Source organism: Lepus europaeus, chromosome 11 (genome assembly GCF_033115175.1).
Source record: "Lepus europaeus isolate LE1 chromosome 11, mLepTim1.pri, whole genome shotgun sequence".
NCBI classification, from domain to species: Eukaryota; Metazoa; Chordata; class Mammalia; order Lagomorpha; family Leporidae; genus Lepus; species Lepus europaeus.
In genome coordinates this window covers 66,304,560-66,329,682 of record NC_084837.1, presented here as the reverse complement: position 1 = coordinate 66,329,682, position 25,123 = coordinate 66,304,560, and the positions used below count along the sequence as shown (strand labels likewise).

At 42.1% G+C, this 25,123-nt stretch overlaps 1 protein-coding gene and 1 pseudogene across 3 annotated transcripts in view; one reads left to right on the top strand and one right to left on the bottom strand.

Annotated features, from left to right (window-relative positions):
• The window catches only part of GOLM2 (golgi membrane protein 2), a 118,978-nt gene that overhangs the window by 79,238 nt on the left and 14,617 nt on the right, over positions 1 to 25,123 (bottom strand). The window lies entirely within an intron of this gene.
• LOC133769545 (proliferation-associated protein 2G4-like) lies at positions 13,652 to 14,791 on the top strand (annotated as a pseudogene).

Sequence of the window (25,123 nt, the reverse complement as noted above, 5' to 3'; positions counted from 1 at the left end):
GCTGGGTCTCGAACCAGCGTCCACATGGGATGCCGGCACTTCAGGCCAAGGTGTTAACCCGCTGTGCCACAGCGCCGGCCCCTCTAATAACTTCTAGTGAGCTTACGTTTATATCCTTTCCCATTTTATTTTCATGACTTGATTTCTTTGTGTACTTGTTGCCCACACAAAGAACATAATCATCCTATAGACTTGTTTTCAAAAAGTTCACTTTTTCTGTTTCTCGTTTTGAAGATTTATTTATTTTATCTGAAAGGCAGAGTTACAGAGAGAGAGGGAGAAACAGAGAGAGGGCTCTTCCATCCACAGGTTCACCCCCCAAATAGTCGCAATGGCTGGCGCTGGGCCAGATGGACGCCAGGAATCATGAGCTTCTTCCGGGTCTCCCACATAGGTGGCAGGAGCCCAAGAATTTGGGCTGTATTTTTCTGCTGCTTTCCCAGGTACATTACAGGGAGCTGGATCAGAAGTGGAGCAGCCAAGACTCAAACTGGTGCCCGTGTGGGATCCCAGCGTCGCAGGTGGTAGTTTAACCCACTATACCACAGCGCCAGCCCCAATTCTATATTTTTTAAAGTCAGTTTTCATGATGCTATGTCAGCTTCTTTATACTCTTTTATTTTAAATCTGCTTCTGACATTGGTAGAGGTATGCTATTTTTGAATACCACCTTATGAATGGCCTCAGCTTCCCTAGATTCTCTCTTTTATATCCTCATATATCCAGCAGACATAAGATCGCTCTGCCTTTCAAGTAAAAATGAAAGTAATTTTTTTAAAAAAGAGAAAAATCATAGTGTGTCTAAATAAAAGTCTTTTCTTAATCTAAGCATAATAAACTTATTTCCCACCCCATCCCTTTGCCATGTACAATGAATTTCTCACATCTCACGTACTGTTCCCTTGGCATCTCACATTCTCTATTATTCCTGTCAATATTTCCAACAGGATTCTAACAAAAAGCTTACATTCAGGGTTTAGGATTATCAGCAGACATCAGCTCCCAATTCTCTTACTCTAGCTTCATTGTGCTAGTCACTTTACCTTCCTTCACTACGCCTTTGAACAAAGGTGCCAAGGATTTATTCACTGATCTTACAAAACCCAGCTACTAGGCTATTGAATCCAGAAGTTCTCTTCCTTCTTCAGTAATTTTATTATTTTGCTCACTTTTAGAGCCTGAATGCCTGCTGCTAAATTATTCAATCCTCTTTGTGATACTAAACATTATAGCCATCAGATATTTCTTCAAAGCTCTTATCTAGTTCCTGAAATGATTTGATAAATAATATCTCTGACACCCAATATTGCCTTTTTAAAGAAATATGAAAAATGTGCTATCACCTATCATTACACTCTCTTGTATTCTTGTAAAATTTAAAAACTGTGAAGCAATAACTTAATTTTGGCTTTAAACTCCTACGTTTTCTAACATCTTGGTTGTATTTATAAAAGATTTCTTTCAGTTTTATTCTTCTTAATATTTGTCCTAATTTCTTCAACTTTTTTTTTCCTTTCATGCTTTTTATTAATCAATTCTGCATACAGACTGGTCTCTATAACTCCTTCCTAAGAGAGCCAATACTTCTTCCAATACTTCAGCATCCCATCAGCATCAACAGGAGGGTTAGCTTCCTTTCTAATTATTTTTCCTCATAGTTTAAGATTTATTTATTAATTTGAAAGGCAGAGCTACACAGAGAAAAGCAGACACACACACATACACACACAGATCCTCATAGTTTTAATTTCCTCTTATCATAATAGGAATTTGCTTATCTTCCAATGACTGTCAAAACTTCCCAGGTATTGTGAAATTAATTTGAGTTCTTACTACTATATGATTGAAAAAAGAGATTACATTCACTTTGCTACATATACCCTGTTCAACTGGTAATGCTACAGAAATACTTTCATCTTTTTTCAGACAAGTAATAGCAGATAAATCCTAAGTAGTATTATTTTATAAGAGAATGCTCACTGTCTGGGTTCATAGGTCACTTTTTGGCTACTTTCAGACCTTTCCCAAGATACTTTTATTTATTTATTTATTTAACAGGCAGAATTAGACAGTGAAAGAGAGAGAGACAAAGAGAAAGGTCTTCCTTCCATTGGTTCACTCCCCAAATGGCCGCTATGGCCGGTGCACCGAAGCCAGGAGCCAGGTGCTTCTCCTGGTCTCCCATGTGGGTGCAGAGCCCAAGCACTTGGGCCATCCTCCACTGCCTTCCCGGGCCACAGCAGAGAGCTGGACTGGAAGAGGGGCAACCGGGACAGAATCTGGCGCCCCAAACAGGACTAGAACCCGGGGTGCTGGCACCACAGGTGGAGGATTAGCCTAGTGAGCTGCAGCGCCGGCCCCAAGATACTTTTATTGCAAATTTCAAGAAAGATATCCAATAATTATTTCCTCTTTCAAGTTTATTTGGTGATGAAAGTTAGGCACAGATAGAAGCATAGATGAATGGATAAATAGACAAACACATTCACAAATGCAGCCTATTCTTTGCCTAATTTACATCTATGTTCAGATAGATTCCACCCAATACAGACTTGAATACATCCTTCAAAAGTCTGCAGTGCTTAAGATGCCTTGCCTGACTCTAGAATCTAAGAGGAAGGATCTCATATTCAGTCTTTTCTAAAACAAAAATACTTTTTAATGACATGCAGTTCTACTTTCAATAGGAATGTACTTTGTTTCTCTTCTGTCCCCAAGGTTCATCAGAAATGGGAATTCCATGAGGACAGGAAGTGTGTTTATCATTCGTCCCTGTGTCTGGCACACTCATACACTCATAAATGCCGAAGGTATGTTTGCTGAACTTCTCCCTATACTTTTATGCTCCATATCCTTTGTCCTACAGTCTCCTACCCTGAGTTACACTTTATCTATATTTACATAATTTTAATTACTCTTTAATTTTGAACTTCCTCATTCATTTCCCTTTGTTATCACCTTTATTGCTATAGGCTTTATTTTCTCGCTCCATTTCTGTAATACTTGTCTATCTGGAATTTGGAGTCCGACTATAATGAGCTAATTATCCTTGCTCTTTCCGGCTATTTTCATGTTAATCTCTTAAAATATGCTTAATATCCTTCCTGAGAACTTTTTTCTTCTAAGGTACAGGTTATCTTTTTCTCAGCAAAAATTATTTTATTCTGATTTTTCATGCCGAACTTCTCGCTTATACCTAGCTACTTCATCTATTTTCCTCTATATACTTGCCCTAATACCTAAAAATTAATCTTAATTTTTCTATCAGCTCTTTCTGAAGTTCTTCTAATGCCTTCCCCATTCCACATGGCTTCTGAATTAATCTTGGCAGCTGTTACCAGCCTACTTGCTCTGCTTCTCTTTTCATCCAGAGACCCTGAAATGGTTCAGCTGTGCCTGCTTCCCTTTTAATATGGCCAATTGGTCAATCAGCACAACTATGACCATTTATTCCAAAGGTTATATACAATTGGTGTTTTACAAATGACATTTCTGTCTCCTTTTTTTTTTCCACACCAGAAATACTCTTCCTGATTCTATCTCTTCCTCAGATGGCTTCTAGAGACAATTCTATCTGCTGAACATAACTGCCAAACCTGGCCGATGGTCAGAATCACCTCAAGAGTTTTAAAAAACATGAAGAGACTTCAAAAACTTCATGAAAATTTCACATGATCTTTTTTTCCAATTTCCCACAAACTTTCTGAAGTCTCCATATATATATATATGTGTATATATATATGTATATATATACATACCCTTCCATCCTTACTTTCTAGTTTGACTCAGTACTCTGGGAACAGCCTAGGAATTTTATTTTAAAAAACTCAAGAGATTCTGAGAAGCAGCCAGGTTTAGTGATTATTGATCTTCAGTATGTGTATGGCTGACATCTATACCAGCTGGATCAAAATGGAATACTATAATAGTAACTAATGGATATTAAATGCTTATTTTGTGCCAGATCCCATGCTAAGTTTTTTGGCTTTTATTTTAAGACTATTTATTTGAGAGGTAGAGTTACAGACAGTGAGAGGGAGAGAGAGAGAGAAAGGTCTTCCACCCACTGGTTCACTCTCCATATGGCCACAATGGCCGGAGCTGAGCCAACCTGAAGCCAGGAGCCAGGAGCTTCTTCTGGGTCTCCTATGTGGGTGGAGGGGCCCAAGGACTTGGGCCGCTTCCACTGCTTTTCCCAAGGACTTGGGTCATAGCAGAGAGCTGGATCAGAAGAGGAGCAGCCGGGATTAGAACCAGCGCCCATATGAGATGCTGGCGCTGCAGGCAGAGGATTAACCTACTGTGCCACAGCGCAAGCCCCTCTGTTAAGTTCTTTACAAGTATTACCTCATTTAATCCTCACAATTGTCCTCTGAGGTAGACACAGTTGTTTTCTCCATTTCACTGTGGAAATAGATTATAGACCTAAAGGTCTCGGTCATACAGCTAAAGCAGACTGTGGATATTCTTCCAGTCACAGACTACAGTCTGTGTCTGTTGACTACTGTGCATATACTAAATTTTGTAAATGACAAATGTCTCCCACTCGCCTATTCTTACATTTCACACATATTATGCAGTCAGTATCCCAAACACACCTGCAACTTTTATTTGATCTGTTAAAGAAGTACTACTCCCCTGAAGTTTTAGTATAAACTACATGTGGCTACATTAAAAAAAAAAAAAAAAAAGATTTATTTATTTGAAGGACAAAGTTTCAGAGAGAAAGGGAAAAACACAGACAGAAAGAGGCAGACAGGGGCCGGCACTGTGGCGCAGTGGGTTAACACCCTGGCCTGAAGTGCTGGCATCCCATACGGGTGCTAGTTCAAGACCTGGCTGCTCCACTTCCCATCCAGCTCTCTGCTATGGCCTGGGAAAGCAGCAGAAGATGGTCCAAGTCCTTGGGCCCCTGCACTCACGTGGGAGACCTGGAAGAAGCTCCTGGCTTTGGATCAGCACAACTCTGGCAGTTGCGGCCAAATGGCGAGTGAACCAGCGGATGGAAGACCTTTCTCTCCTTTCTCTGCCTCTCCTCTCTCTGTGTAACTCTGACTTTCAAATAAATAAATAAATCTTAAAAAAAGAAAAAAGACCTATCAGAGCCAATGGTTGTGAACTGAAATTAATCACTTGGACTAGTGAGATGGCATTGGTACATGGCACCTTGATGGGATTGTATTGGAATCCCGTGGTACATTTCTAACTCCATCATTTGCGGCAAGTCAGATTGTGCATGTCCCAATTTGTACATCTCCTCCCTCTCTTTTTCCACTCTTAAATTTAACAGGGATCACTTTTCAGTTAAAATTTAAACACCTAAGAATAATTGTGTGTTAATTACAGAGTTAAACCACTAGTACTAGAACAACAACAAATACTAAAAAGAATCAAAGGGATCACACAAACAAGACAAGTGTCTGCTAATACTAACTGACAGAATCAAAAAGGGAGAGAAAGATTCAACATGGGAAATGGGATACACAGCAGACTCATAAAATGGCAGGCGTCCTAAACAACACTCTGGCCTCAGAATCAGCCCTTAAGGCATTCGGATCTGGCTGAAGAGCCCATGAGAGTATTGTAGGCGTGGAAAGCCAAGACACCATGGAAAAGAAAAAAAAAGAAGAAGACCTAAATGAAAGATCTCTGTGAGTGATCCCAGTGGAAAGAACGGGGCCATCAAAGAAGGAGGTACCTTTCTCTGAAGGGAGGAGAGAACTTCCACTTTGACTATGACCCTATCGGAATAAGATCAAAGTCAGCGAACTCTAAAGGCTTCCATAGCCCTGGCAACTCGTGACTAGAGCCTAGGGAGATTACTGACGCCATGAACAGGAGTGTCAAATTGTTAAGTCAGCAACAGGAGTCACTGTGTACTTACATCCCATGTGGGATCTGTCCTTAATGTGTTATCTAATGTGCAGTGATGCTATAACTAGTACTGAAACAGTATTTTTACACTTTGTGTTTCTGCGTGGATACAAACTGATGTGATCTTTACTAATTACATACTGAATCGATCTTCTGTATATAAAGATAATTGGAAATGAAAAAAAAAAAAAAAAAACCAAAACCCTGGTGTTAAATTGGAAATGGCGGCCGGCGCCGCGGCTCACTAGGCTAATCCTCCGCCTTGCGGCGCCGGCACACCGGGTTCTAGTCCCGGTCGGGGCACCGATCCTGTCCCGGTTGCCCCTCTTCCAGGCCAGCCCTCTGCTGTGGCCAGGGAGTGCAGTGGAGGATGGCCCAAGTACTTGGGTCCTGCACCCCATGGGAGACCAGGAGAAGTACCTGGCTCCTGCCAATGGATCAGCGTGGTGCGCCGGCCGCAGCGTGCTACCGTGGCGGCCATTGGAGGGTGAACCAACGGCAAAAGGAAGACCTTTCTCTCTGTCTCTCTCTCACTGTCCACTCTGCCTGTCAAAAATTAAAAAAAAAAAATAAATAAATAAATAAATAAAATAAAAAAAATTAAATTGGAAATGGCATAGAAAATTAATTAATTTTTTAAAAAAAAATATTATGTAGGATCTCTGTCTTTAATGTGCTGTACACTCTTATTTAATGCTATAACTAGTACTCCAACAGTATTTTTTTTTTCACTATGTGTTGCTATATGGCGGCAAACTGTTGAAATCGTTACCTAATATATACTAAACTGATCTTCTGTATATAAAGAGAATTGAAAATGAATCATGATGTGATTGGAAGGGGAGAGGGAGCGGGAAAGGGGAGGGTTGCGGGTGGGAGGGAAGTTTTGGGAGGGGGAAGCCATTGTAACCCATAAGCTGTACTTTGGAAATTTATATTCATTAAATAAAAGTTTAATTTAAAAAAAAAAAGAAAGAAAGAGGCAGACAATGAGGGATAGAGAGAGAGATCTTCTATCTACTGGTTCACTCCCTATAGGGCTATAACAAGTGGGGTGAGGCCAAGCTGAAACCAGGAGCCTGGAATTCCATCCAGGCCTCCCGCATGGATGGCCGGGGCCCAAGCACTTGGGCCATCATCCACTGACTTCTCATTGACATCAGCAGGGACCTGAATCTAAAGCACAGCAGCCCTGACTTGAACTGGCACTCTAATATGGCACACTATTCCCTGAGTGGTGGCTTAAGCAAAATGCTACCTCTAACCCCTTCCATTTTTAAAACAGAATAAACAAGGTCTTTGGTCTTGACTAATGAATAGCATAAAATTTTCTCATTCACTCACTTACCTTACTGTAAATTTTTATTTTATTGTGGTGCTTACTCATTTATAATGTATTTACTGAGTACCGATTATGTGCTAAGCCTAGGAAAACAAAGTATTTCATTTTAGCCTGTTAAGAAGAATCACAAAGAATCACTATAAAGTTTTTTAATCATTCAACCTGGTTGGAATACTTAGATCCCAATTCTGAATCCACCACTTAATAGCACTATTGCCTTGGCCATATTACTTCTTAAAAAATATTCATTTATTTTTTTTGAAATGCATAATGACAGGGAGAGACAGAGAGAGACCTTCCATCCACTATGGATGACCTCAACAACCCAGTCTGAGTCAGGCTGAAGCCATTCAGGTCTGCAGGGCCTAAAGCAGTCAGATCACCTTCCACTGCTTTTCCAGGTACATTAGCAGGGAACCAGATCAAAAGTGGAGAAGCTGGGACTTGAACCAGAGCTCATGTATGATGATTGCATCCCAGGGAGCTTAACCTGCTGAGCTACAAATGCCAGTCATAGGCCTATCACTTAATATCTCTGTGCATCAGTTTCCTTATTTATGACATGAAAACATTATCTGATTCAGTGTTTAATTAAAGGATTACACCTGAGATAAAGCGCTTACAACACTGGCCTGCTTATTAAGTGCATAAAACGTGTGCCAGCATTTAAGATCTACCCTATTAGCAATGTTGTAAATTATATCTGTAGAACTTACTGTTCTTGCATAACTGACGCTTGAGTCTCCTAAACAATATTTCTCCATTTCCCCTGCCTCCAAATCATCCTTTGGCTATATACAAAGACATGGGATTGCTGGATCATAAAATAGCTATTATTTTCACTTTGTGATGAACCTCTACACTGTTTTCAACAGTGGGTATACCAATGTACATTTCCACCAACCATGTACAAAGCTAACCTCTTTCCACGTCCTCACCAACATGTGTTACCCTTTGACCTTGTTCACAATAACTATTCTTTTTTTTTTAAGATTTATTTATTTATTTGAAAGGCAGAGTTACAAAGAAGCAGAGGCAGAGACAAAGGTCTTCCATCTGCTGGTTCACTCCTCAAATGGCCACAATGGCCAGAGCTGTACTGATCCAAAGCCAGGAGCCTTGAACTTTTTCCAGGTCTCCCATGCGCATGCAGGGGCCCAAGGACTAAGGGTCATCTTCTACTGCTTTCCCAGGCCACAGCCAAGAATTGGATTGGAAGTGGAGAAGCTGGGACTCAAACCTGCACCCATTTGGGATGCCAGCACCGTATGTGGTAGCTTTAACTGCTACCACATCTCATTGCAGATTTTCATTTTCATTTCCCTAATAATTAATGATGTTGAGCATTTCTGCATATATCTGTTGATCATTTATATGACTTCTTTGGGAAAATGTGTATTTGGGTCTTTCAGGTCCTTTGTTCATTTTTTAAAGCTTTTTTTTTTTTTTGCTATTGAATTGTATATTTTAGATATTATCTTAAACCCTTTACCAGATATATGGTTTGCAAACATTTTCTCCCACTCTGTTGTTTTCTTTACTGTGCATAAGCTTTTCAGTTTGTGCAATCCCATTTGTCTATTTCTGGGTTTGCTGCCTGTGTTTTTGGCAACATATACAAAAAAAAAACATTACCCAGATAAAAACCTTCATGAAGGTTTTCAGCCACAGTTTGTTCCAGTAGTTTTGTAGTTTCAGGTCTTACATCTTTAATCTATTTGAGTTGACTTGTACAGGCATGAGCTAAGAGTCAAATTTCACTCCTCTACTTGTAAATATCCATTTTTCCCAACACGATTTTTTGAAGAAACTATCCTCTCCTCATTTTATGGCATTTATGGCACCCTTATCAAAGATCAGGTGAGTACAGCTGTATGAACTCATTAGATACTCTCTGTTGGTCTGTATATCTGTTTTTATCACAACACCACACTGTTTTGATTATTGTAGCTTTGTAGTAAGTTTTGAAATTAGGGAATGTGAATTCTCCATCTTTTTTGTTCTTTTACAATACGGCTTTTGCTTTACAGGGTCTTTCTGTGATTTCATATAAATTTTAGGATTTAAAAAATCTCCATAGGGTGGGTACTGTGGCATAGTAGGTTAAGCTTTTATCTGCGGTTCCGGTATCCCATATGGATGCCAGGTCAAGTCCTGGAAGCTCCACTTCCATCCAGCTCCCAAAGATGACCCAAGTCCTTGGGCCCCTGCACCCACGTGAGAGAACAGGAAGAAGCTCCAGAAAGAAGCTTCGGCCAGGTTCAGCCAAGGTCATTGCGGCCATTTGGGGGAGTAAACCAGTGGATGGAAGTCCTCTCTGTTTCTCTCTCTCTGTAACTCTGCCTCTCAAATAAAGAAATAAATCTTTAAAAAACAACCTGGTGTTAAAATGGAAATGGCATAGAAAATTAATTAATTTGAAAAAAAAAATTATGTAGGATCTCTGTCTTTAATGTGCTGTACATTGCTATTTAATGCTATAATTAGTAATCCAATGGTAGTTTTTTCACTTGATGTTGCTATATGGGCAAAATGTTGAAATCTTTACCTAATATATACTAAACTGATCTTCTGTATACAAAGAGAATTGAAAATGAATCTTTACATGAATGGAAGGGGAAAGGGAGCGGGAAAGGGGAGGGTTGCGGGCGGGAGGGAAGTTATGGGAGGGGGGAAGCCATTGTAACCCATAAGCTATACTTTGGAAATTTATATTCATTAAATAAAAGTTTAATAAAAAAAAAACAGAAAAAAAAAAAAAAGAAATAGATCTTTAAAAAAAATCTCTATAAAGAATGCCATTGGGATTCTGATAGGGACTGAACCGAACTGTAAATCACAACAGGTAGTATAGGCATTTAAACAATATTAATTCATCCAATTGAACATGGGATAGCTTTTCAGTTATCTGTGTTTCTTTTAATTGCCTTCATGAATTTTTATAATTTCCAATGTAAAAGTCCTTCACCACTCTGGTTATGTTTACTCCTAAGTGTTATATTCTTTTTTCTGTTTCTGTGAATAGGATTATTTTTCTCAATTTCTTCTTCCAATAGCCCATTGTTTGTAAATAGAAATATAATTGATTTTTGTATTTTGGTTTATATCCTTTGCAACTTTATTGAACTTATCAGTTCAAGTATGGTTTGTTTGTTGTGTTTTTTTTTTTTTCTGTTGTTACATTGAAAAATTTTTTTTTTTTTTTTTGACAGGCAGAGTGGATAGTGAGAGAGAGAGAGACAGAGAGAAAGGTCTTCCTTTTTGCCGTTGGTTCACCCTCCAATGGCCGCTGCGGCCGGCGCACCGCGCTGATCCGAAGCCAGGAACCAGGTGCTTCTCCTGGTCTCCCATGTGGGTGCAGGGCCCAAGCACTTGGGCCATCCTCCACTGCCTTCCCGGGCCATAGCTGAGAGCTGGCCTGGAAGAGGGGCAACTGGGATAGAATCCGGCACCCCAACTAGGACTAGAACCCGGTGTGCTGGCACCGCAAGGCGGAGGATTAGCCTGTTGAGCCACGGTGCCGGCCTACACTGAAAATTTTCTAAATCATTCATAAAATATTAAATCTGACCTGTCCTAGGGTGGGCATTTGGCACAATGATTAAGTCACCACTTGGGACACCTGTGTCCCCTGCTGGAATCCCTGGGTTCAAGTCTCAGCTTTGCTTCAGATCCAGCTTCCTTTTAATACACACACTGGAGGCAGCAGATGACGGTTCAAGTACCTCCAGTGCCTGACTCCCTGCCTCCAATGTGGGGGATATAGATTTAGTTCCTGGCTCCTGACTTCAGCCTGGCCAATCCCAGCTGTTGTGATCATTTGGGGAATAAAATCAAAAGACTCAGGATTTAGGAGCTGGTGTTGTAGCACAATGGGTTAAATTGGTTTGAGTCCCAGATACTTTCTTCTTCTTCTTTTTTTAAAGGCGCTATGCTTTGTGATGTTTGACTTGTAGGTAACCATACTTGCCCTACTTAATGTCACTTTGCAGACTGAAGCCTTTTTTTTTTTTTTTTTTTTTTTTTTTTTGACAGGCAGAGTTAGTGAGAGAGAGAGAGACAGAGAGAAAGGTCTTCCTTCCGTTGGTTCACCCAAGTGGCCGCTACAGCTGGCGCATTGCAGCCGGTGTGCTGCGCCGATCCGAAGCAGGAGCCAGGTGCCTCCTCCTGGTCTTCCATGTGGGTGCAGGGCCACAGCAGAGAGCTGGACAGGAAGCGGAGCAACTGGGACAGAATCCGGCGCCCCAACCGGGACTAGAACCCAGGGTGCCGGCGCCACAGGCATACGATTAGCCTAGTGAGCCACGGCACCGGCCCCCAGATACTTTTTTTTTTTTTTTTTTTACTTTTTGACAGGCAGAGTGGACAGTGAGAGAGAGAGACAGAGAGAAAGGTCTTCCTTTTGCCATTGGTTCACCCTCCAATGGCTGCCGCGGTAGGCGCACTGCGGCCGGCGCACCGCGCTGATCCGAAGCCAGGAGCCAGGTGCTTCTCCTGGTCTCCCATGCGGGTGCAGGACCCAAGCACTTGGGCCATCCTCCACTGCCTTCCTGGCCACAGCAGAGAGCTGGCCTGGAAGAGGGGCAATCGGGACAGAATCCGGCGCCCCAACTGGGACTAGAACCCGGTATGCCGGCGCCACTAGGTAGAGGATTAGCCTGTTGAGCCACGGCGCCGCCCCCAGATACTTTCAATCCAGCTCCCTACTGATGCACCTGATAAGGTAGCAGATGATGGTTCAAGAGCTTGGGGCCTCTGCCACCCATTTGGGAGACCCATAGAGTTCCCGGTTCCTGGTTTTGGCCTGTCCCAGACCTGGTTGTTGCAGGCATCTGGAGAGCAAACTAGTCATGGAAGAGCTATCTCTCTCTCTGTCTCTCCCTCTCTGTCACTTTGCCTTTCAAATAAATAAATCTTTAAAAAAACAACATCAAGTACTAGTCATAAGCACAGAGGCTTTTAGGCCGGCACCGTGGCTTAACAGGCTAATCCTCCACCTTGCGGCGCCGGCACACCGGGTTCTAGTCCCAGTTGGGGCTCCGGATTCTATCCCGGTTGCCCCTCTTCCAGGCCAGCTCTCTGCTATGGCCCGGGAAGGCAGTGGAGGATGGCCCAAGTCCTTGAGCCCTGCACCCGCATGGGAGACCAGGAGAAGCACCTGGCTCCTGGCTTCAGATCAGCGAGATGAGCCGGCCACAGCGGCCATTGGAGGGTGAACCAACGGCAAAAAGGAAGACCTTTCTCTCTCTCTCTCACTATCCACTCTGCCTGTCAAAAAATAAATAAATAAGAACAGAGGCTTTTAAAGCATTAGTTTTCCAATGCTTTTAAGTGCTAGCCCTATCTACCTTAAAGTTTAGTTATGATATTAAACTAACTAGCCTTTCAAATCTATTCTTTTCTATTCTTGCTGCCATTATCTTAAATTTAGATCTGTAGTTATAGCCTAAATTTCTTCAGTAGTTTATTTGACTTCAATTTCATTTATCTACAATCATTCTCCATCTACATATGTACCTGATCACGTTTTCAAAATGATTTAGTACAACATTTTTCATCACCTGAAGGATTAAATAAAATTCCCTAATACAGCATCTAAGGCTTTCAAGAATCTGAGCCTAAAGAACTCAAAAATGACTCAAAACCTATAATGGTCAATTGATTTTCAACAAGGATGCCAAGTCTATCTGATGGGGAAAGAGAATCTCTTCAACAAACAGTACCAGGATAACTGGATATCCACATGCAAAAGGATTAAATCAGGGGCTGGCACTGTGGCACAGAGGATTAAAGCCTTGGCCTGAAGCACCAGCATCCCATATATGTGCCAGTTCTAGTCCCAGCTGCTTCTCTTCTGCTCCATCTCTCTGCTATGGCCTGGGATAGCAGTGGAAGATGGCCCAAGTTTCCTGGGTCCCTGCACCTGTGTGGGAGACCCGGAAGAAGCTCCTGGCTCCTGGCTTCAGATTGGTGCAGCTCCAGCCATTAAGGCCATCTGGGGAGGGAACCAGCAGATGAAGACCTCTCTCTTTGTCTCTACCTCTCTCTGTAACACTATCTTTCAAATAAATAAAATAAATCTTTTTTTTAAAAAAAGGATTAAATTAGACTCTTTCCCTGCACCAAGGAAGAAAATTAACTCACATGGATCAAAGATCTATACTTAAAAACAAAAAAGTCTAAAACTTAGAAGAAAACAGAAAATCTTAGCCTTAAGATTTGATCAGTTTCCTACATGTGACAACAAAAGTACAAAAAACTAAACAAAAAGTAGATAAAATTAAGCTTCATCAATATTAAAAAATATTGTTCCTTGCTTGCTTCCAATTTTGTTCATACCCTCCTTGCAGATTTTAGGGGCTCTGGTCACAGCCATGGCTGCGAAGCTCCCTTCCCAGCTTAAAGGAAGCAAGGTTGCAGTGGTGATGTAGGAAGATGTCAGGTGAGGAAAAGCAGCAAGAGCTAACTATCCCCAGGGACCAATCATGACGAAGTATAAACTGGGAGGGAGGCAGGTGCTATCACCAACCAGGTACTTCGATCCTTAGTGGAAGCATCCAGCTCAGGTGTATCAGTATTCAGTCTGTGAAGAAAGGTGATGCCATGATTATGGAAGAGACAGGCAAGATCAACCAAGAAAAGGAAATGAAAGGTACCGCCTTTCCTACCAGCATTTCAGTAAATAACTGTGTATCACTTCTCCCTTTTGAAGAGCTACCAGGACTACATTCTCAAGGAAGGCCACTTGGTAAAAACTGACTGAGGTCCATGTGGACAGCCTCACTGCTAATGTTGCTCAGACTTTTACGGTTGCTGTAGCTCAGGGGACTCAAGTAACAGGGCAAAAAGCACGTCATCAAGGCAGCTCTCCTTTGCGCTGAAGCTGTCCTGCGCCTAGTCAAAGCTGGAAATCAGAACACACAGGTAACAGAAGGCAGGAACAAAGTTGCCCACTCATTTAATTGTACACAAAAAATGGTATGCTCTCACACTGACTGACACAGCATGTCATCTGTGGAGAATAAAACCATCATCCAGCATTCCAGACCAGTAGAAGGGCCATGAAAAAGCTGATTTTGAGGTTCATGAAGTATATGCTGTGGATATTTTCCTCAGCACAGGAGAGAGCAAGGCCAAAGATGCAGGTCAGTGAACGACTATCTACAAATGAGACCCGTGTCTAAACAATATGGCCTGAAACTGAAAACTTCACAAGCTTCTTCAGGGAGGCGGAACAGTGTTTTGATGCCTTTGAAAGAGCCTTTGAAGATGAGAAGGCTGGGATGAGTGTGGTGGAATGGGCCGAACAAGAACTGTGGCAACCATGTAATGTTCTCCATGAGGAAGTAGGTGAATCTGTTGCCCAGTTCCTGCTCATGCCCAGTGGCTCCACGTGGATAACCAGGAGTCTTTGAGCCTGATCTCTACAAGACAGAGGTCCAAGATGCAGAGCTAAAGGCCCTTCTCCAGAGTTCTGCAAGTTGGAAAACTTAGGGGGAAAAAAAAAAAGATTCCAAGATTGCAGAGACCACCACTAGTGGGAAAACCATCGAAGACAATGAAACTAGGGAATAAGGTGGGTCCGGTATCCCCAGCTTGCTGCTCCTGCCTCACGCCCTTCCCACTACATCCTAGGTGATTGGTTCATCTTCGCTGCTTACAGTCACCAGCACAGCAGGATCTCCCTGCTTCTCCCCTAGTCCCCACCCACCCTTTTCCAAAAACCTCCATCTCTGATTGCCTCTGATCTTGGGAGGCCAGGCTTCCTGGCCACTGAAGACTATTTAAATTGGAAAATAATATCAGGAGTCAAAAATCCATCACCCTTAAGCCTCCTCTTTCTAGCTTTCTGTACTGTTCTCTGCTTGGTCGAAGGCCTTGACCCTACAACAGAATAGGGAGGAGGCTAAATCAGCTACCACCACTAAAACCTCAGCTGAAAATTTTTAGACCATTCAAATGTCAGCATTTTCCATCAGGTGCTTTGTCCTCTTTTCCCACTCTCCCTAAGTATTTTGTGTGGCTTCAAAATTTAGAGGAACTACACTTCTGATAGTTTTTACTTATATGTGGCAGACTCAACTGATCCAGACTGTCCAGGCAGGCACCTACCATTTTGGGGAGCTGGAGCCCTCATTTATGAAAAGATTCTCATCAAATGGATGTACACATTTTTGTTCTGCAGGATTTTTTTTTTTTTTTTTGCCTTTTCCATTTGCACAAGACTGTAAAGTAATCCATCTTAACCTTGTCCTTTCCAGTGGAGTCAGTAGGGTCTTTCCATTCAATCTTACATACATACACACCTAAGCAGACTTTTAACTGTGGTTTTGTTCCCTGTCTGAAATATGCTGACCTTCTTCCCTTGAAAGAAAAAGCAGGGGGGACCAGCATTGTGGCACAGGGGATTAAGACACTGCTTGCAATGCCAGCATCCCATGTTGGAGTGCTGGTTCTAATTCTGGCTGCTTTATTTCTGATCCAGCTCCCCACTAATGGATCTAGGAAGGCAGTGGAAGGCAGCTCAGATACTTGTCCTGCCACTCATATGGGAGACCCAGATGGAGTTTCTATCTCCTGGTTTTGGCCTGGTCCAGACATGGCCATTTGGGGAGTGAACCAGTAGATGGAAGATCTCTGTCTCTCCCTCTCTCTCTGTAACTCTGCCTTTCAAATAAATAAATAAATCTTTCTAAAAGGAAAAAAAAAAAGATGCCAGTTAAGACATCCATCCATATCTTACAACAAAGGAGTAAGTTCAATGCCTGTTCCCAGCTCAATTCCAGCTTCTTGATGGTACAGATTCTGTAAGGCAGTGGGGATGGCTCAAGTAATTGAATTCCTGCCACTCAGGTGAGAGACCTAGACTGCATTCCCAGCTCCTAGCTGTGGTTCAGCTCAGTTGCAGCCTTTGTGGACATTTTGGGGAGTGAACCAGCAGAAAGGAGCTCTCTCTCTCTCTGTCTATCTGTATGTCTCTATCTCTATGCTTCTCAAATAAATATTTTTAACAAGGAAAAACAAGAATAAAAAGATAACCCACAAAATAGGAAAAAAATTTTATAACTATGACTTGCAATTTTTTTTTTTTTTTTAAACAGGCAGAGTGGATAGTGAGAGAGAGAGAGACAGAGAGAAAGGTCTTCCTTTTTGCCGTTGGTTCACCCTCCAATGGCCGCTGCGGTCTGCGCATTGCGCTGATCCAAAGCCAGGAGCCAGGTGCTTCTCCTGGTCTCCCATGCGGGTGCAGGGCCCAAGCACTTGGGCCATCCTCCACTGCCTTCCCGGGCCATAGCAGAGAGCTGGCCTGGAAGAGGGGCAACCAGGATAGAATCCGGCGCCCCAACCGGGACTAGAACCCGGTGTGCTGGCGCCGCAAGGCGGAGGATTAGCCTGTTAAGCCACGGCGCCAGCCACAATTTTTTTTTTTTAACAATTTTACTTATTCACTTGAAAGTCAGAGTTACAGAGAGAGGGAGAGAAAGAGATATCTTCCATCTGCTGGTTCACTCCCCAAATGGCCACAATGGCCAGGGCTAAAGCCAAGAGCAAGGAGCTTCTGGGTCTCCCCCATGGGTGCAGGGGCCCAAGCCTTTGGGTCATCTTCCTCTGCTTTCCCAGGTGCATTTGCAGGGAGCTGGATGGGAAGAGGAGCAGCAAGGTCTCAAATCGTCTCTCATATGGGATGCCGGTGTCTCAGGAGGCAGCTTAAGCCACTACACCACAATGCCAACCCCAAGAAAATATTTAAAATCATATATCTGACAAGAGTTTAATACCTAGACTAGATAAAGAATTCCTACTGCTCAACAACAGAAAGCAAACAACTCAATTTTAAAATGAACAAATGACTTGAATAAACATTTTTTCAACTAAGATAAAAATGGCCAAGAAGTACATGAGAAGATATTCAACATTATTAGTCATTAGAGAAATGCAAATGAAAACCAAGATGAGATACCAGATGGTTATTATTAGAAAACAAAACAAACAAAAAATGAAAAATATCATGTTAGGAAATATGAGCAGAATCTGAAATCTTGTGCATTACTGATGGGATATAAAATGTTGAAGCCTCTATAGAAACAGTTTAGTGACTCCTCAAAAAGTTAAAACAGAGTATGACCCAGTAGTTCCTTCCACTTTTAGACAAATGTCTGAAAGAAGTGAAACCAGGGACTTAAGTAATTACTTGTAAACCATTGCTCATTGGAGCACCACTCACAATAACCAAAAGGTGGAAACAGCTCAAGTGGCCACCAACAGGTGAATGGATATACAAAGCATGTATATGCATGTAAGGGAATATTATTTACCAAAAGGATGAATAAAGTTCTGATATATGCTACATCAGTGAGCCTTGAAAATTATGTTAAGTGAAATAAGACATACACAAAAGGAAAAATATTGTATGATTCTACTTATAAGTTATCTAGATCAGAGAGAAAATAGAAAAGAATTTACAGGGGGTGAGGGGAGGGGAACTGGGGAGTTAGTGCTTAATGAGTCGAGTTTTTGTTTAGGATGGTGAAAAAGATCTGGAAATAGTGGTGATAGCTTCACAGCATTGTAAATGTACTTAACGTCACTGAATTGTACACTTGACAGCCAAAGTAATAAATTTTATTATTTAAATATATTTGAAATATATACTTATATTTACCACAAAATAAAAGTAATTAATAGTCTGGTCCCAAATAGCTTTATCTTAGCCACAATTTCCCCTACTTCTTACCACCAAGTAAAGATACCCTTACTCCATTAGAATGCCAGGGTTTGATTCCTGGCTCCAGTTTCAGATTCCAACTTCCTGGGAATACAGACACAGGAGGCAGCAGTGATGACTCAAGTCTTTGGGGTCCTGCCACCCACATGGGAGACCTGAACTGAGTTTCTGGCTCCTGACTTCATGTTGTCCAGTCCCAGGCATTGTGAGCATCTGAGGAGGGAACTAGCAGATGGGAGCTCTCTCTGCCTCTCTGTGTCTAAAACAACAAAAATTTTCAAAGATAAGTTTATTTTGGTGCCAAAAATATTTGAAATCCACACATATTAGGGGTCTTTACAAAATTATGCACTTTGTGATAAAACTATCCATGATTTTCACGATGTTTTACACCAAAATAAGCTTTTTTAAAAAAAGATTTATTTTATTTATTTGAAAGAGTTACAGAGAGAGGTAGAGACAGAGAGGTCTTCCATCTGCTGTTTTACTCCCCAAGTAGCTGCAACAACCAGAGCTGAAGTGATCTGATATCAGGAGCCAGAAACTTCTAGTTTTCCCACGTGGATTCAGGGGCCCAAAGACTTCTGCTGCTTTCCCAGGGAGCTGGATCAAAAGTTGAGCACCTAGGACTCTAACCAGCACCTATAGGGGATTCTGGCACTGCAGGCCACAGCTTTAGCCTGCTGCACCACAGCACTGGCCCCTAAACTTTTATTTTAATTCTATTTTTCCATGAACTTTTGGAAGTACCTTTGTATACACTGTACAATGAAATCAGGGTAATTAGCAAATCTATCACCTTGAACATTTATCATTTCTCTGTGGCAAAACATCTAAAATTTTCACTTCTAATCATTTTGAAATATTCTGTACATTACTGTTAACTATAATCACCCCACCATGCAATAAAACACTACAACTGGGGTGGGCATTTGAAACAGCAGTTAAGATGTCACTTAGGATGCTCATATCCTTTATCAGAATGCCTGGTTCAAGTCCAGGTCCCACTTCTGATTCCAGATACCTGCTCTGTGCACTCTGGAAGGAAGCAGGAGATAACTTCAGTACAAAGGTGCCTGCCACCCACATGGGACACCCAGATTGAGTTTCAGGATCCTGGGTTTGGCCTTGCCCAGCCCTGGCTATTGCGGGTATTTGAGGAGTGAACCAGTGGGCAGAAGATCTCTTTCTGCCTGTCTCTGCTTCTCTCTCTCTTAGATTGTCAAATAAATTTTAAGTGTTTAAAACAAACTTATCAAAATTATTCCTTTCTTAAAAAATTATTTATTTATTTGAGAGGCAGAGTTACAGAGAGAAGAGACAGAGAGGGATCTTCTATCTGCTGGTTCATTCCCCAAATGGCTACAATGGCTGGAGCTGGGCCGATCCAAAGCCAGGAGCCAGGAGCTTCTTTCGGGTCTCACATGTGGATGCAGGGGCCCAAGCATTTGGGCCATCTTCCATTGTTTTCCCAGGCCATCAGCAGAGAGCTGGAGGATGGAGAAGTGGAGTAACAGGGACTTGAACCAGTATCCAAATGGGATGCTGGTGCCACAGGTAGAGGCTTAACCTACTACACAAGCCCCTCCCCCATCTTACTATAACTTTGGACCCACTGACCAACCCCTCTCAATTTCTCCCTGCCTACCACATTAGATGTTGACAGTCAAGAGATTTATAAAATACAACCAGAAAACAAACAAAAAAAGAATCAACATAAATATGCAAATATAGTCATTCACTCAAAAATTATTTATAGTAGTTCCTCTTATACAGTTTCACTTTGTGTAGCTTCATTTACTCACAATAAATCATGGTCTGAAAATATTAAATGGAAAATTCCAGAAATAAACAATTTATAAGTTTTAAATTGAATGTTATTCTGAGTAGCATTATTAAGTCTAGTACCATCTCATTCCACCCCATCTGGGACATGAATCATCCTTTTTTTCCAGTGAAAATGACACTGTAAACACTACCTGCCAGTTGGTAGCTCTCTTGGTTATCATAGGTATGTATGTATAGGAAAAAACAGTATAGTTAGGATTCGGCACTTTCCATGGATTCAGGAATCCATTGGGGTCTTAGAACACATACCCTTGTTCATTGGAGGAACTGTTTTATTAACTGGATATGAACCAGATATTTAATATGTATGTAGATTAACAGATATGGATTTTGGCCTCTGGAATCTTAAATATTAAAAGTAATATATCCCAGGAACTATGAAATTACAAATATGGGAGGACATAGCCGTGCCTAGTTCAAAATCAAGTTATAAAGAGACAATTATAAATAAATCATTATAGTAATATGTAAAGTGCTTTAGGCATATATAAAATTCAAGGTAAGTACAAAAGTGTCCTGGGAAGGCTATAAAGGAGGTACTGTTAGAACAAAATCTTAAAATATAATTAGGGGGGCCGGCGCTGTGGTGTAGTGGGTAAAGCTGTCGCCTGTAATGCCGACATTCCATATGGGCGTTGGCTTGAGTCCTGGCTGCTCCACTCCCAATCTAGGTCTCTGCTATGGCCTGGGAAAGCAGTTAAAAGATGGCCCAAGTGCTTGGACCCCTAAACCCACGTGGGAGACCCAGAAGACACTCCTCCTGGCTCCTGGCTTCGGATTGGCTCAGCTTAGGCCGTTGCAGCCACTTGGAGAGTAGACCAGCAGATGGTAGACCTCCCTCTCTCTCTCTGTCTCTAGCTCTCTCTGTAACTCTTTCAAATAAATGAAGTAAATCTTTAAAAAAAAAAAAAAAAAAGATAATTAGGAATTTGCCGGGACTGACACCATGGTATAGTGGTTTAAGCCTCCACCTGAGGCACCAGGATCCCATATGGGCACCAGTTTGTATCCCGGCTGCTCCTCTTCTGATCCAGCTCTCTGCTGATGGCCTGGGAAAACAATGAAAGATGGCCCTTATGCTTGGGCCCCTGTACCCACATGAGAGCCCTAGAAGAAGCTTCTAGCTCCTGGCTTCGGATCAACTCAGCTTCAGTCGTTGCAGCAATTTGGGAAGGGAACCAGAAGGCTGAAGATCTTTCTCTTTGCCTCTCCCTCTGTCTGTAATGCTACCTCTCAGATAAATAAATAAATAAATCTTTTTTTTTTTTTTTTTTTTTTTTTTTTTTTGCTGGGACCAGCACTGTGATGAAGTAGGTTATGCCTCCACCTGTGGCGCTGGCATCCCATGTGGGCGCCCGTTCAAGTCTCTGCTGCTCCACTTTCGATCCAGCTCCCTGCTGATGGCCTGGGAAAACACTGGAAGATGGCCCTCGTGCTTGGGCCCCTATACCCACATGGGAGACCTAGAAGAAGCTTCTGGCTCCTGGCTTTGTATCACACCAGCTCCAGCTGTTGCAGACATTTGGTGAGTGAACCAGCCAATGGAAGACCTCTCTCTCTCTCTCTGTCTGTAACTCTGCCTCTCAAAGATACATAAATCTTAAAAAAAAAAAAAATTTTGCCAAATATGCAAAAAGGAAGCACAGAAAAGTGAGTGAGAAGAGAGTTGAGAGAGAGAGAGAGAGAGAGATCTCTTCCATCCACTGGTTCACTCCCCAGATGGCCGCAATGGCTGAGGCTGGGTCAAGCTTCACTTGGGCCTTCCATGTGGGTGCAGAGACCCAATTCTGCTGCTTTCCCAGGCCATAGCAGAGAGCTGGGTCAGAAGAGGAGCAGCCGGGTCTCAAACTAGCACCCATATGGGATGCCAGCATTGCAAAGCAGAGGCTTAACCTGCTATGCCACAACACTGGCCCCCACAATGTCTATTTTTAACCTAATTGTTCTCCTCACCCATCCACCTCACTCTCTTCTACAACACTCTTAGGGGACAATGTATCCTATCTCTTAAAAAAAAAAAAAAAAAGCAGAAGACGTCAAAGAGAAACAACTCCATAAAATCTGTAAAACTACCTATATCTGCACTTATTAGTTCTTCCTTTCTTCTTATGAAAATGACTTTCCATTTCTCCCTGTCTCCTCTATATTCCTGAAAGAACTATAATCAACGCAGTCTTTAATGTCTTGCTTTTTATTCACTCAAGCCTTTCATTCTGGCTTTGATCTCTACTGGCTTTCACTCTACTGAAATTGCTCTTGCCAAAGTCATCACTATCCTTCATGGTAGTACTTGTTTTGCTTGACTCCTCAGTGGAAATTAACACTAAAGACTCTTCCTCAGTACTCTTTTCCCTCAGCCTATGTGATAGCACAGAATTCTGCTCCCTTTATTCCACCCCCATACTCCTTAGTCATTTAAGCTTGCTCCTCCACTACTATACCTTTTCCTGCTCCCAGCTCTGTCTTATATCCCATCTTCCTCTGCAATCTATGTCATTGTTAAGACTAACTACTTCAAGAGATTAAAAGTTGCTCTTAGTCCTTTCTTCTTTCTCCCAGAAGTATACTTTTTTTTTTTTTAATATGTTATTTATTTGTTAGAGAGGCAGAGTTACAGACAGTGAGAGGAGAGACAGAGGCCGGCGCCGCGGCTCACTAGGCTAATCCTCCACCTGCGGCGCCGGCACCCCACGTTCTAGTCCTGGTTGGGGTGGCGGATTCTGTCCCAGTCGCTCCTCTTCCTGTCCAGCTCTCTGCTGTGGCCCGGGAGTGCAGTGGAGGATGGCCCAAGTCCTTGGGCCCTGCATCCGCATGGGAGACCAGGAGAAGCACCTGGCTCCCAGCTTCGGATCAGTGCAGTGCACTGGCCGCAGCAGCCATTGGGGGGTGAACCAACGGCAAAAGGAAGACCTTTCTCTCTCTCCCTCTCTCTCTCTCTCTCTCTCACTATCCACTCTGCCTGTCAAAAAAAAAAAAAAAAAAAAAAAAAAAAAGATCCGCTGCTTCATTCCCCAAATGGCCACAACAGCAGGGGCTGAGCCAATCCGACCTAAAGCCAGGAGTCAGGAGCTTCCTCCAGGTCTCTCATGTAAGTGCAGGGGCCCAAGTGGTTTGGCCATGTTCCACTACTTTTCCAGGCCCCAGCAGAGAGGTGGATCGGAAGAGGAGCAGCTGGGACTCAAACCAGCATCCACATGGGATGCCAGTGCCACAGGTGGAGGATTAACTTACTGAGCCACAGCACTGGCACCTAGAAGTATACTCTTATTTCCAACTTGCTACATGATACTCATACATTCTTCAAATTCAACTGTTCTCAAACTGACTTCTCGGAGCCTCCCAACTCAGGTCATATCACCACCATCAACTGGGCTGCTCAAATCAGCATTAAGCGATTGACCTCTGACTTCATGCCACATATCAAATGTATTACAAAAATCCTATTAATTCTAGTCCCTCCCCATTTCTGTGCCTTGATGACCCAGTATTTCTCTATGAGGGTGATTTGGAGAATCTCTGGGATTTGGAATAGGGCAGTACTTCATTGTTGAGGTTTTATTTGCAGAAATGATTACCTACACAAAAAATGGTAAAGAATATATACAAAAGCTACTACTAATGAACACTAGCAGCTTTTCTTATGGAGTCCTTAGAATTCCATTTGAACTAATTGAATTCCTTTAAAACTCGTTCCATTAGAACCCATTAGTTCTAGTGTAGAAGATTAATCAATATGCAAAAATTAGTAACATTTCATTCTTTTAAATTTAGTTATTTGAAAAGCAGAGACACAGAGAGCGAGACTTTCCATCCACTGGTTCACTCCCCAAAATGGCCACAATAGAAAGGGGTGGGCCAGGCCAAATGCAGGAGCCAGGAGCTTCATCTGAGTCTCCCATGTAGCTACAGGGGCCCGAGTATTTGGGCCATCTTCTGCTGCTTTCCCAGGTGCATTAGCAGGGAGCTAGATCAGAAGTACAGCAGCTGGAACTCCAACCAGTGCCCACATTGAATGCTGGCATCTTAAGTGGCAGCTTAACCTGCTACTCCACAATGCTGGCCCCTAAAATTAATATTTCTATAAGTCTATAATCTAAGTATAAAATGGAATAAAAGATACAATTCCATTTATGATAGCATCAAACACATGAAGGACTTAGAAAAAATGTAATAAATATGTGCAAATCTTGAACACTGAAAATTACAAAATATTACTCAAGAAATTAAAGACCTAAAAAATGGAAATTTACATGTTCATGGGTTGGAAGTTCAATATTAGGATTGAATTAAATTCAATAATAAAATAACCCAGGGCCAGTCCTGTGGCACAGTGGGTTAAGCAGCCATCTACAACACTAGCATCACATATGAGTGCCAGTTCGAGTCCCAGCTTCTCCCTTCCAATCCAGCTCCCTGTTATTGTGCCTATGAAGGCAGCAGAAGATGGCCCAAGTGCTTGCGCCTCTGCTATCTATGTGGGAGACCTGGATGGAGTTCCTGGCTCCTAGCTTCAGCCTGGCCCAGCCTCAACTGTTGCAGGCATTTGGAGAGTGAACCAATGAATGGAAAGTCTCTTTAACTTTTTTTCTCTCTCTCCCTCTCTATGTGTCACTCTGCCTTTCAAATAAATAAATCTTTGAAAAAATTATTTAAAAACTACAAAACCAAAGGCACATCAGCAGATAAATAGAAAGACACAATATCATAATTCATGTAACAGAATATTCATCAATAAAAATAAATTAGATATATGTAATAATATGTATGACTCCCAAAAACATGCTTAGTGAAAGAAGCCTAACACAAGAGTTCATATAATATGATTCTATTTACATAATATTCAAGAAAAAGCAAATTCATCTATAATGTTAGAAAGTAGAACACCTGTTTCCTGAGGCCAGAGATAAAGGGAGAGAAAATAAAAAAATTTTGAGGGAGTGGTAAAAATGTGCTTTATAGAGGCATATAAAGCTATATAAAGGCATCAAACTGTACTCTTTAAAAAGATGCAATCTATTGCATGCAAATTACACATCAATGAACTTATTAAAAAGTAAAAATTAGGGGCACGCATTTGGCCTAGCAGTTAAGACAGCTGCTTGGGTCACCCACATCCATATAGGAGGAACTGAGTTCAAGTGTTGGACCCACTCGTAATTCCAGTCTCCTGCTCAGGTGAGCTCTGGGAGCCAGCAGCGATGACACAAACACTTGAAAGACCCGGACTGCGTTCCAGGCTCCTGGCTTTGGCCTGGCCCAATCAGCTTTCACAGGCATTTGGGAAGAGAACCAGCGAATGGGACACCTCCATTTCTCTCTCTCCCTCTCTCTCT